The sequence below is a fragment of the Cupressus sempervirens genome, chromosome 3 (assembly GCF_028749045.1).
Source record: "Cupressus sempervirens isolate cs-2001-9-10 chromosome 3, ASM2874904v1, whole genome shotgun sequence".
Taxonomy (NCBI): domain Eukaryota; kingdom Viridiplantae; phylum Streptophyta; class Pinopsida; order Cupressales; family Cupressaceae; genus Cupressus; species Cupressus sempervirens.
In genome coordinates this window covers 656,848,901-656,861,971 of record NC_143120.1, presented here as the reverse complement: position 1 = coordinate 656,861,971, position 13,071 = coordinate 656,848,901, and positions in this window count along the sequence as shown.

The following is a 13,071-nucleotide window of genomic DNA, read 5'->3' as shown; positions in this document are numbered from 1 at the left end:
GTAGAAAAGTACAAAAATGATGTAAATTTTTTAGCATGAACATAAACATGCATGATTTAGACTGTGAAGCCAAGAACTCACTGGCTCACTAAATTTTAGTATGAGATAATAGTCAAAGAAGAGGCAATGACTACTATTGAACTAATATTATCAATGCATGTAGACAACATGCTACCTATTTAGGATACTAGATCAATGAGAAGAAGTGCAACAACTAAAATAAAAAATGATAAGGAAGAAAATAGAAAGGATGCCAAGAAAGCAAAAAGAAGAGGAAGACAACTGGTACCAAGGCTACAAGCCATAAGAGGTAGGAAAGTGAAGAAAGATACATTAATGCAGGAAATGAGACTACTTTAATATAACTTGAGTAAGTGAGGAAGATGATGGAAAAAAGAAGAAGACTGAAGTAGTAGCTATGAAGAAACCCACACTAGTAGAGAGAAGAGAAATCTCATCCACAACTTCCCCATCATGAAGAACAACAATACCTGTAAGAGGAAGTGGCAATACCACTCCTCCTCTCTCCATTAAAGATATAGTCAATAAAATTGTTCAAAATGGAAGTAGTAACACAATAAGATACATATATGCACTAATGAGTGAAAGATACAAAAGTAGTGTTATAAGCATAGCCTTGTCAGCATGAGAACCTTATGTAGAGCAACTAGTATGGTGAAGAATGTACTACCAAAAGAGATGGCATAAATCATTATCAAGAAATGACAAGATGAAGTAGCAAAACTCAAAGGAATCCTCAGTGACGTACTATAAAAGGTTAGACCAGAATACACACAAATAGAATGGGAAACATATGTAGAAGCACATTTCTTTGAGTTTATGACTCAAGAGAATGTTGCACTAATAATAACTGGTAGAGAAAGAGAATTGTTCAAAAGAGAAATAAAAGATTGGTTATAAATAGAAGATAACATGGAACTCATGTATGCTTTGAAGTCCCCAAGGTCAAAGGGTAGACCATACTACATAAAAACAAAAAGGGAAAGATATGTCTCAAATTTTTTGACTCAAGAGAATGTTACACTAATAATAACTTGTAGGAAAAGAGAAATTTTTAAAAGAGTAATCATAGATTGGTTAGAAATAGGAGATTAGATGTACCTCATATGTTCTCTGAAGTTCCTAAGGAAATTGAAAGCTTTTAATGGAGTTGATTTGAAGGGAAAAGGAAAAATGAAGAGGATCACATCGATTGGCACTAGAAGATTAGTACAATATGATGGAAATGTTGAGGAACTAGATGAATCCACTCACCTTCAATCCTCTAACTTCTCCCAAGTGAGAAAAATATGCAATAACTAGAGGAATAGTGGAAACAAAAAGTGTTAAGTCACTAGGAAAAATAAAACCTCATGACATTCCACCAACAACAAGATTAATTGATCATCCTTAAATATATGCAATGAAAATAGTAACAAACACAAAGTCATCATTTACAAATCTACATTAAGATAGAAGGGAAGAAGGAAACTATCAACTGAGAAAGTCGATAGAAATTTTGTGCGTAAAGGTCTCGTTGGAAGAGGCTACAAAGGAAGGAGGCAAAGGTTGCGGTAGTCCAACAAGGGACACTACTAAAAAGGATATGAGAGAATAAAGGGACACATAGAGGGAAGATGACCAATCAATCACCCATTCTACATTTAAGGAGACTAGAAGCTTTGTTAAACCCAAATCTACAAAGAGAAAGTTGTAACTAGGAAGCACTGAGTTAGAGGAATCCAAAGAGAAAAAGAAAAAGAAGAGAACGTCTCCTTTCTCATCTTCATCATCCTCAAGTTCAGAAGATGAAAGAGAATTAAATGAGAGGAAAATTTAGGGAGTATAAAATCCTAAAACAATCCAAACTAAGTTAGACAAGTATGTTGGAAGCATGAAGGACTTGAATAATGAAAAACTGGATCAAAGCAATCATTTGCTAAAGAAACCCACAATAGTAAATAAATCCTTTTTAAGAAAGGAATGTGCACATGTATATTGATTAGATAAAAGAAGCTAATCACATGAGTACTTAGTGATGTGCAAAATGGAACTAACACTAATCATATTAATCAACTATGACACATCTTATGAAATACAAACATTAGTGAAGCAATAGGCTCATCCAACAAAAGAAAGGAGAATAAAATCTCAAGCAATTAGATTGAACATCATTTGTAGAAACATGAAGAAGCAAGAGTCTCTACAGAAGAGTTGTTGAAGGACATTTCTCCAACAATTCATAGAATAAAAGATTCACAATTTTTTTTGATAGATCTCAATGCCACTTTGAACACTGCACATAAGAAAATGCATAGTATTCAAACATCCTTTGATGTGTCAACCAACTCAACAAGTGCATACACTAACCAAATCAAGAAAAAATTCACCTAATCAACTAGATCATGATAGAACGACATAAGAGAACCTCTACCCTCTTTGAGTTACAATGTTTCCTATTTCCCCTCATAGGAATCATTCAAAGTCATAAATGTGAGGAAAATGTGCTTTTGTCCACAAGCAAAATAGACAACATTGAAGAAATGGAACAGTGCCTACTGGTCCTTACCAACCTAACCATAACACATGGAAAACTACCAACAACATGGAAGACAGTGCTAACAATTGCAAAAGATAAATACCCTTGGGTTTCAATAATTTCTAGGGGTAGAACACATATATTTCATGATTTTGTGATGTGTCCATTGACTAAATTTGTAAAAGACAAATATACATTTAAAAATTACTCAAAGATTATGGGATAAACTACATGGTGTTAGATAACTTCTGACCAGAGAGATCTTAGAGAATTTTAAAAAAATATTTTAGCATTTTAGGGGGACCACACCTGACACTATGTTATATTTTTACTAAAAAATAGTACCAATTTGGATGGAAACCTTTTTTGATGGCCTTAAAATCTACCATTTAAAAAAATTAGTAGTTTAGAAAGTAGATTCAGAGGACTATGACTTTTGTTTTTGTCATATCTTGAAATCTTCAGTGCAATTATCTTCAAAATCTTGTCAAAGTTTAGAAATTGTTGATGTTAGAAAAAAAGGATATTTAATAACCCCCTTTTGGTACCACAACTTTTCTTCATCTACCTAAAAAATGGGGTCTCATTGCCTCAATGATGTGGAAATCTAATTTTTTATAAAAAAGATCCATTAACAATCACAACAACAAAGGAGTGGAAATCACCTAGGAGATAAGATGGACACACTTGTTGCCAAAACCAAAACCTTTCAAAACCTTCAAGAGGAACACCCAATCTACTCTATCATTAGCCTTGGATAAATCAAGCTTCATAAGAAAACCCTTGTTTGTTTGATTTGACTAAGGGATGCACATTTCCATAAAACATAGTGATAGAATCCAAGATTTTCCTTTGAGGCACAAAATTTTTTTGTTGGAAAAAAATCAAGTTAGGAAGGATCTTCAAAAACCAAAGGATGAGCATGTTTGAAATGATCTTACACAAAGAATTAGAAATACTTATCAGTTTGAACTAATCAACAAAATCAACACCATACTTTTTAAGGATCAAAACCAAGAATATGGAATTAATTTCCTTAAGAAGGCTTCGAGTACCAAAGAATTCCTTAACTACATTAGCAACATCTAGACCAATAATGTGCCACATTTTTTGGAATATAAACATGGGTAACCCATCTATCTTTGGGTCCTTATCACCGTCAAATGGCATGACAACATTTTTTATTTCTGTGTATGAGGGAATTTTCTCAAGGGCTTTATTTTGATCAACATTAAATAACTTAGGAATAGTAGAGAGAAGAACCTCACGATCATAAACATTTAGGTACATTTCTCTATCAAAAGTGTTAGCATGAATGTTGATGATATTCCAATGGGGGATTATCCTAGAATTTCTAAAGCATAGCATGATCTTATGTTGCATTCATGGCAATGTTTGTCATTGATGTCAACATACCGAAGACTGACAAAGTAGTAGACATTGATTAAAATCATACAATTTAAGGAATAAAGATGAGATCAAGTGTAGTTGAAGACATGTTCTACAAAGTGTCGTGATGTCATGGGTGAGAGCACATGTAGAAAGTGGAAGAATGGTGAGAGTTATTCGAGATTTACAAAAGACAGTATATAGACAGAGTTCCTGAGAAGTGGTTTCTAGTAATTGGGCTATATCTCCTAAACATGGATATAATTTAGTTGAGTGAAGTTAGATAGAGGAAGAAGACATCCTAATGATGATGCCAGTGAGTGCACAAAGTTTGAGGTTGCACATATGAAATATTTGTAAAGACTGTGAGCCAACAATGTTCTGTAATTATGGAAAGATGTAATGTAACACATTTTAGAAAAAAATATTAATGAAGTCTTATTGTAATTATAAATTGGCAAAGACTTAAGGATGGCTCAATAAATATTTTGAGGACTTGGTTTAAAGGAAAATTATTTTCCTTTTGATTTAGTATGCAATGAATGTAAGTGTGAATTACATGTGAGTAAGAAATCTAAGGAATTAATGTGATGCACATTTTTAGATCTGGTATTGAGATTTGAGAAGTATTTGGTGTAGGAGAGGAAAAGTGAATGAACACAATAATTCTATTTGGTAGAAAGTTCTAGTGGATAGTTGATCATTTTCTATTGTTTTGAAAGGAATAATACAAAGGCTAGTTGGACAGTGAGTTCAGTGGTCTTGCCCCTGAAGCTATTTGGATAGTGGGTCTGTTTTCCTTCCATAACTCCTAACATGATTGGAATCTCCTCACAGGGATTCAAATTACAGGGATTGATATGTATTGAATGTATTTCATTTTATCCTAATAGAGTCCATCCTCTTCAAAGGAATTCATATATTAGTACAACATTTTTTGGGTACCATCCTCACTGAGGTTTTCCCTCTAATCAAGGATTTTCCTAGTTACCAAATTTGGTGTTATTGTGTATGGTTATATTCTTGTGGTTATTGCACTTTCTAATTACATGTTTCAGATTTAATAATGATAAAATTTTTGTTGTGATTGCATAATTGATTGACCCCCCCTCTTAGTTATCTTGGTGGACTTTACTTTCTAACAATTGGTATCAGAGCATCAGGTCCTTGAAGGACAAGCTTAATAAATTAATGAGATCTATGGCGAGTCATTTAAGAAAGGATAGTCTAAAGTTTGATGGAACCAACTATGATAGTTGAAAGGAGAAGATGAAGACACATTTTCTATGCATGGGTCTAGGATGTTGGTTGATTACTAAGTGAAATAAAGAAGTGATTGATGGAGAAACTCTTGAAGAATATTGATGCAAGAACATTCTAGGTGTAAGAGCAATCTTGCATCACCCAAAAATATTTTCTTTTTAGTCTTTTGTATTTTAATAAGGACTAGTAGACAGGGCCGTTACTATTTATGTGAACTTGCTATTTTTAGTAAGTTTGTCATATAAGCTTAGAATGTTCTCATTTTCTACATGAAGATTCATTTTAGACATATAAGTCTTCCATAAAAATCTCATTGTTACAACTTATGTATTGGAGAAGTTATTGCAGATTTTTGGTGGAAATATTTATAGAAAAACTTTAGGCTCATCGTTGGAGGCCTTAGAGTGCCCGAATGAGATCCAAAAACTCGACAGAAGGGCGTTTGTGTAGTTACAAGCATATAGATTAGGAAATGGCATTTCTGAAAAGTGGTTATAATAGCCAATCAGAGCAATGGTTCGTGAGTTATGGCCTTTCAAAGTTGGGCTACCCAAAATATCTAAAATAATTATCAAAAATGTATTTGGCCAACTCTATATGTATTATTAAAGTCTGTCGACCCTAGATATTAAGTTTCAATGTCTAGAATCTTCTCGGCCAGCATAAAATTGCCTATATAAGAAAGGCCCAAACATTGTCTAAGACAACTCTGGGTGATAATTTCTAGGTTGTCTTGCAAACTATTATAATGAAGGTGCCCATGTGGGTTAACATATTATACTTGTGAATTCTGTAATTCTACATTTGTGGCCCAAATAAGAAGTCCATATTTGTTCTTGCATTTGTTGTTGTTTCTTTGTATTTTGTTATGTTTTATGCTATTAAGGGGACAACCCTTTATCAAGTGGTACCAAAGCTAGAGTTCTTGAGTGTGTGGACATATTGTTGATTGTGAGGTAGTTCACACCATGACCGTGGTTTGGGCTGAGTGTGTAGGAAAATCATCAATTGTTTGGCAGTTTGCACTAGGGTTTTAGTGGAAGTGCGAAAATGCCTCCATGAAGAGAGCATGGTGGAAGAGTCAAAGGTGTTACACCTAAAGATTTTAGAACCCTCTAGATGTAAATTCAAGTGATGCAAGAACATATTCATAAAGGAATGAATCTTTTCATAGGAGATTATGAAAGTGAGGATGAAAGAGAAGAAGGAAACACAAACCCAGACATAGTATAAGGAAGTTCTTAACCCAAAGGAGGTGAAGCTTTTTAGGGCCATTTCTAGTATTGGAAAAAGACCTAATTTTGATGTTCCCACATTTTTGGAAATATTGACCTAGAGGAATTGATTGAATAGATCAATGAATTGAAAGAGTACATTGAATATGAAGATATTGAAGATCCATATAGGGTCAAGTTGAGAAGGTGAAACTGAAGGGTCATGCAAAGATCTAGTGGTAGGAGATCATATTAGATAAAAATAAAAGAGAAAAGGACAAAATCACTAGATGAGATCAGATGGTAGCTAAAATGAAGTGATAGTTCATTCCCATAGATTATGAGCTTGATCTACTGAAGAAAATGCAAGGGTTGAAGCAAGCAAGAAAATCTATTCAAGAGTATACTGAAGAGTTCTACCAAGTTCTCATTATATTTGACCATGTAGAAGATGATAAGGAGAAAGTCGCCTGTCATCTTAATGGGTTACGACCAAGCATCCAAGATGAGATGAGTTTTGTTCGAGTGACTAGTATTAAGGATGCATACCAATTTTCCCTTATGGTTGAGGAGAAACTAAGTAAGAAGTTTGATAACAAGAATAGTGGAAGAGGTCATAGTGGAAGATCTAGCAGACAATCTTATGAAGGTCATAATGATGATTAGAAGAACAAGGATGAGGCTGGAAGTAGCAATTAGAACCAAAGGGGAAATAATTCCAATCATTTCCATGATCAAAATGATAGAGATTAGAGAAGAAGAGGTCGAGGAAAAGGATCTAGATGAGGAGGCTTCTGTGGGAAATGTTTTCATTGTGGAGAAGGAGGGCATAGAGCATTTGAATTTTCCTAGTACCAAAGAAGGATAGATTGAAGAACAAAAGGCTAGGCCAGAGTTGCACATGTTGATGAAGATGTCAGATCCTCACATTCTAAAGATGTTGAAAGAGGATAAGTCCTAGTTAATAGAAGAGTCTTGCTGAGTGGTGACAACAAACTTGATCAAAGAAGGAGTTTGTTTCACACAAGGTGCAAATGTGAAGATAAGTGTTGTGATGTGATCATTGATAGTGGAAGAATTGACAATCTAGTGTCATAAATGATGGTCACCAAGTTAAAGTTGAAGAGATATAAACACCTGCATCCATATTGTATTGCTTGGGAGAAAGATGACCACAAGGTCATGGTCAATGAGCAGTGCTCTATGAAGTTCAAGATTGGAAGCTACTAGGATGAGGTACTATGTGATATCATACCTATGGACATATGTCATATGTTGTTGGGTAGGCTATGGCAGCTTGACAGGCATGCTATACACGATGGGTGAGAAAATACCTACACTCTAACCAAGGATGGAGTGAAGCATAAGTCGAAGCCATTGAAGGATAAAGAAGAAAAGTTAAGTAGTGCTGCCAGAATATGCTTTGTTGATGGAAAATAGTTTCTCAAAGGTATGAAGCATGAACAAATGTTTTTTGCTATAATTCCAAAAGATAGTAAAGAAAAAGTAGAGGAGTTGCCTGGAGAAGTTGCAGATATGTTGGGAGAGTTTTCTAATATTGTATCAGATAATGTACCTGATGGATTTCCCCCAATGAGGAAGATCATTCACCAGATGGATTTGGTTCTAGGAGCTAGTTTTCCAAACAAGATAGTACACAAAATGACACCAACAGAAAGTGAAGAGTTGAACATACATGTTCATGAGTTATTGTAGAAGGGGTTGATTTGAGAGAGTCTGAGTCTATGTGTAGTACCAACTATTTTAGCACCAAATAAAAATGGAGAATGGAGGATGTGTATAGATTCTCATACTATCAACAAGATCACAATCAAGTATAGATTTCCATTACCAAGGATGGATGATATTATGGACTGTTTGAGTGGAGCTGAGTATTTCAAAAAGATAGATCTAAAGAGTGGATACCATCAAATTTTTATTAGAAAAGGAGATGAATGTAAGACTATTTTCAAGACAAGGGAAGGACTATATGAGTAGTTAGTCATGCCTTTTAGGTAACCAATGCACTGAGCACTTTCATGAGGTTCATGAATGAGGTGTTGAAGGAGTTTTTGGGTAAGTTTTTTATTTTTTACCTAGATGATAATTTGATCTTTAGTAAGACATTGGAGGAGAATTTGATCCATGTTCACAAGGTGTTTGATAAGTTGAGGAAAGGAAAGTTGCTAATAGACCTGAAGAAGTGCAATTTTGTAAAGGAGATGGTGTACCTGGGATTTTTAGTTTCAGTATAAGGTTTTAAAATTGACCCAGAGAAAGTGAAGGCTATCCTTAAATGGTCTACTCCAAGGAGTGTGACAAAGGTAAGATCTTTTCATGGACCATATAATATTTACTGAAAGTTCATAAGAGGTTTTAACAGTATTTGTGGACCCTTGACTGAAACAATGAGAGGGAACATGAAATAATTTAAGTGGACTATAGGAGCAGATAAGAGTTTTAATCTGTTGAAATAGAAAGTTACTGAGCAAACTATTTTAACACTTCCTAATTTTAACAAGGTGTTTCTAGTAGATTGTAATACTAGTGGTACTGCAATAGGAGCTATTATGAGCCAAGAAGGTAGACCTATTGCTTATTTTAGTGAGAAGTTGAATGATGCAATTTTTTTTTTTTTGTTTTGTTTATGATAAGAAATTTTATGTTATAGCTCAAGCATTGAAGAAGTGGAGACACTATCTTCTTCCTAAGGAGTTTGTTTTGTATATTGATCATCAAGATTTGCAACGTTTGAATAGTCAAGGAAAATTAAATGAAAGGAATTTGAAGTAGGTTGAGTTTTTGTAGAGTTATACATCTTTTTTGAAACATAGGAGTGGGAATTCCAACAGAGTTACATATGCTCTTAGTAGGAGACAACTTTTGCTGATAGAAATATAGGTAGAGGTGGTTGGGTTCAAGGAACTAAAATATTTGTATCTAGATGATCTTGATTTTGGTGAAGCATGGAAGGCTTGTACAGAAATTGTTACACTTGATAGGAAAAAGTGGTTGGATTTCATGATCTAGGATAGTATGTTATTTAAAGGAAGCTAGTTGTGCATTCTTAGAAGTTCAATGAGAGATAATATCATCAGGAAGAAGCATAGTGGAAGATTGGTAGGACATTTTGGAAAAGATAAAACCATGGCTTTGGTTGCTAAGAATTATTACTAGCCATAGTTGCAGCAAGATGTGAAGAAGTTTGTATAGAGTTGTAGAGTATGTTAGATGGCGAAAGGAGTGAAGCAGAATACATGGTTGTATTTTCCATTACCTAAACCAAAAAAATCATGGGATGATGTCAACATGGAATTTGTTCTTGGATTGCCGAGGACATAGTGAGGGTATGATTCTATTTTTATGGTGGTTGAGAGGTTTTCAAAGATGACACATTTTATTACTTTCAAGAAGACTAGTGACACTGTTCATGTGGCAAAGTTGTTTTTCAAAGAAGTGGTAAGATTACATGGTTTCCCAAAGAGTATAGTTTCATATCAATATACCAATTTTTTTGGGTATCTCTGGTGTAAATTGTGGAAGAAGTTGAAGATAGATTTGAAATTTAGTTCATCACATCATCCATAGATTGATGGATAGACAGAAGTTGTAAATCATAGTTTGGAAAACTTGATGAGATGTTTGGTTGGAGAAAAGCCAAAAGGATGGGATCTAATTTTACCATAGAAATTATTTGCATATAATAATTTTGTGAACAAGAGTACTGGTAAATCACCATTCCAGGTTGTATATGGGATTAGTCTTAGAAATTCTTCTGAATTGAGGCAGTTGGATAAAGGGGGGATAAGTAGTGCTAAAGTAGAAAAATTTGTTGAACATTTGAAGAACATCCATGAGGAGGTGAGAAAGCACATCATAAAGATGAATACACAATATAAAGATAGGAAGATGTGAAAAGGAAGTATAAGGAATTCTAGATTGGAGATGAAGTCATGGTTCATTGGAGAAAAGAGCATTTTATAGTGGGTACATATAATAAGCTGAAGATGAAGAAGTTTGGACTGTGCAAGATAGTGAAAATGCATGATTCTGGAAATGCTTATGAAGTGGAGTTGCTTGCTGAATTGACTATTTCACTAGTATTTAATATTCCAGATTTGATAGAGTATTATGAAGGAGGTGATGGAGATGAAGTTGCAAAAATGTAGTGGAGTATTCTAGTAGCTAGTTTGGCTCCAAAGGAGATTGAAGAGATACTGGATAGTCATATTGGAAAAAGTACAAGGAATAGAACTTATGAGGAATACTTGGTCAAATAGAAAGGGAGGCTAGTAGAGGATTCATCATGGCTAGCAAGGGAGGAAGTTCATCATCTTGGTTTTCCTCTGAACACTTGAGACATGACAGAGTCACTTCTCAAATTACTGCAGATTTCTGATGCAAGAGCATCTTAGTTGTAAGAGCAATCTTGCATCACCCAAAAATATTTTCTTTTTAGTCTTTTCTATTTTAATAAGGACTAGTAGACAGGGTGATTAATATTTATGGGACCTTGCTATTTTTAGTAAGTTTTTCATATGAGCTCAAAATGTTCTCTCTTTCTACATGAAGGTTCATTTTAGCATTATAAGCCTAAAATAAAAATCTCATTGTTCCAACTTTAAGTATTAGAGAAGTTATTATGGATTTTTGGTGGAAATATTTAAAAAAAAATCTTCAAGCTCACTATTGGAGGCCTTAGAGTGCCCAAATAAGGTCTAAAAACTTGACAGAAGGGTGCTTACATAGTTTTGAGCCTATAGATCAGGAGCTAGCGTATCCAAAAAGTGGTTATAATAGCCAATCAGAGCAACAGTTCATGAGTTATGGACTTTCAAAGTTGCACTATCCAAAACATCTAAAATAATTGTCAAAGATGTATTTGGCCGACTCTATATGTATTGTTAGGGTCTATCGACACTAAGTATTAAGTTTCAATGTCTAGAACCTTCTTGGGTGGCATAAAATTGCCTATTTAAGAAAGGTCCAAACATTGTCTAGGAAAAATTTGGGTGATGGTTCACAACTTGTCTTGCAAATTATTGTAATGAAGGCACCCATGCGGGTTAGCATATAGTACTTGTGAATTTTGTAATTCTGCATTTGTGATGCAAATAAGAAGTCCATATTTTGTTCTTGCATTTGTTTTTGTTTCTTTGTTTTCTATTATGGTTTATGGTATTAAGGGGAGCATCCTTTATCAACTATACAGAGAGACAAAGAGAATTGTCCATGTGTAACATGTTTGCTAGAAAAGAACTTTTGTCAACACTTCTTGAAAATGAATACAATTAGGTAAAATCTTTTAGATCATCAAATGGAATTTAGAAAGCCTTTGAATCTACTTATGAAGGTGATAAGAATGCTAAGAAGGTCATATTACAAAATTGGACATGTTTGTATCAAGAAGCAAAAATGTTGGAAGATGAATATATAAGAAGCTATTTTGGTAGGATATCAAATTTTTTTGTAGGAATTAAGGCATTTGATTGATGAAATTTGGAAAGTATTTGAATCTACTTATGAAGGTGATAAGCATGTCAAGAAGGATAGACTACAAAATTGGATATGTTTGTATCAAGAAGCAAAAATGAGGGAAGATGAATCTAGAAGAAGCTATTCTGGTAGGATATCAAAAATTGTTGTAGGAATTAAGGGATGTGATAGAAAAAGAATGAAGATGAAATTTTATGGAATATCTTGAAAACTCTAACACCTGCATACAAGAAGACATCATAGATGATTAGACAAGTTATACCTTACATAGGGAAGTTCACAAGAAAGACTCTTCTTGGGAGATTAGAAGCAATAGAGATGAGTCTAAGACATAGTGGAGATTTACCTAGAATTGAGACAACATTCAACAAATTAAGTGTCAAACCTACATTGACAAGGAGCACAAGAACTAGTGGAGATTATGCTAGTAGTAGTAGAGAAAGAGCTAAAGAAGAAGAAAATATTGAAGATGGAATTTCCCTACTTGTGAAAAGAGAACCTGAAGGTTAGAAAATGTTTAAATGTTGGAATTGTAATGAATATGGTCATTTTTCTCTAAAATTCCTAAGAGAGTAAGGAAGTACAAGAGGAATTTAAATCCTAGGAGATCTAGAGAATGTCTTTATGCAAATGATGAAGATTTGGAAGCTAGCGTGCAAAGATTCTTGAGTAAAGTGATATAACGATAGTGATGAACTAGGATGTGTTGCAATTAAAGAAGAAATCCCTAAGAAGGAAGACATCAAAGAAGAAAAATCATTAGTGTCACAAGTTGAAAATGATTATATCATAGACAATGGTTGTTCACATCACATGACTAGAAATATGAATAAATTTGTTGAGTTCAATAGTTATGATGGAGGAATTGTCAGAGTTGGAAACAATGGAACTTGTCATATTAAGGGAAAATGATCTATTACTCTTGATAGTAAAAGTAACATAGATGATGTTTATTTTGTTGATGGATTGAACCATAATATTTTGAATGTTGGGTAGTTAGTTGATAAGGGATGTTAGTTGCAATTCATAGAGAAGACATGCATTATCAAGGATAAGAATGGTAAGATGATTGGTACTGATACAAGATCATGAAGAGGTAATGTTTTTTCAGTTGAATCCTACAAAGATGACATGCTTGATTGCTAAAGTTGATAATAGTTGGTTATGGCA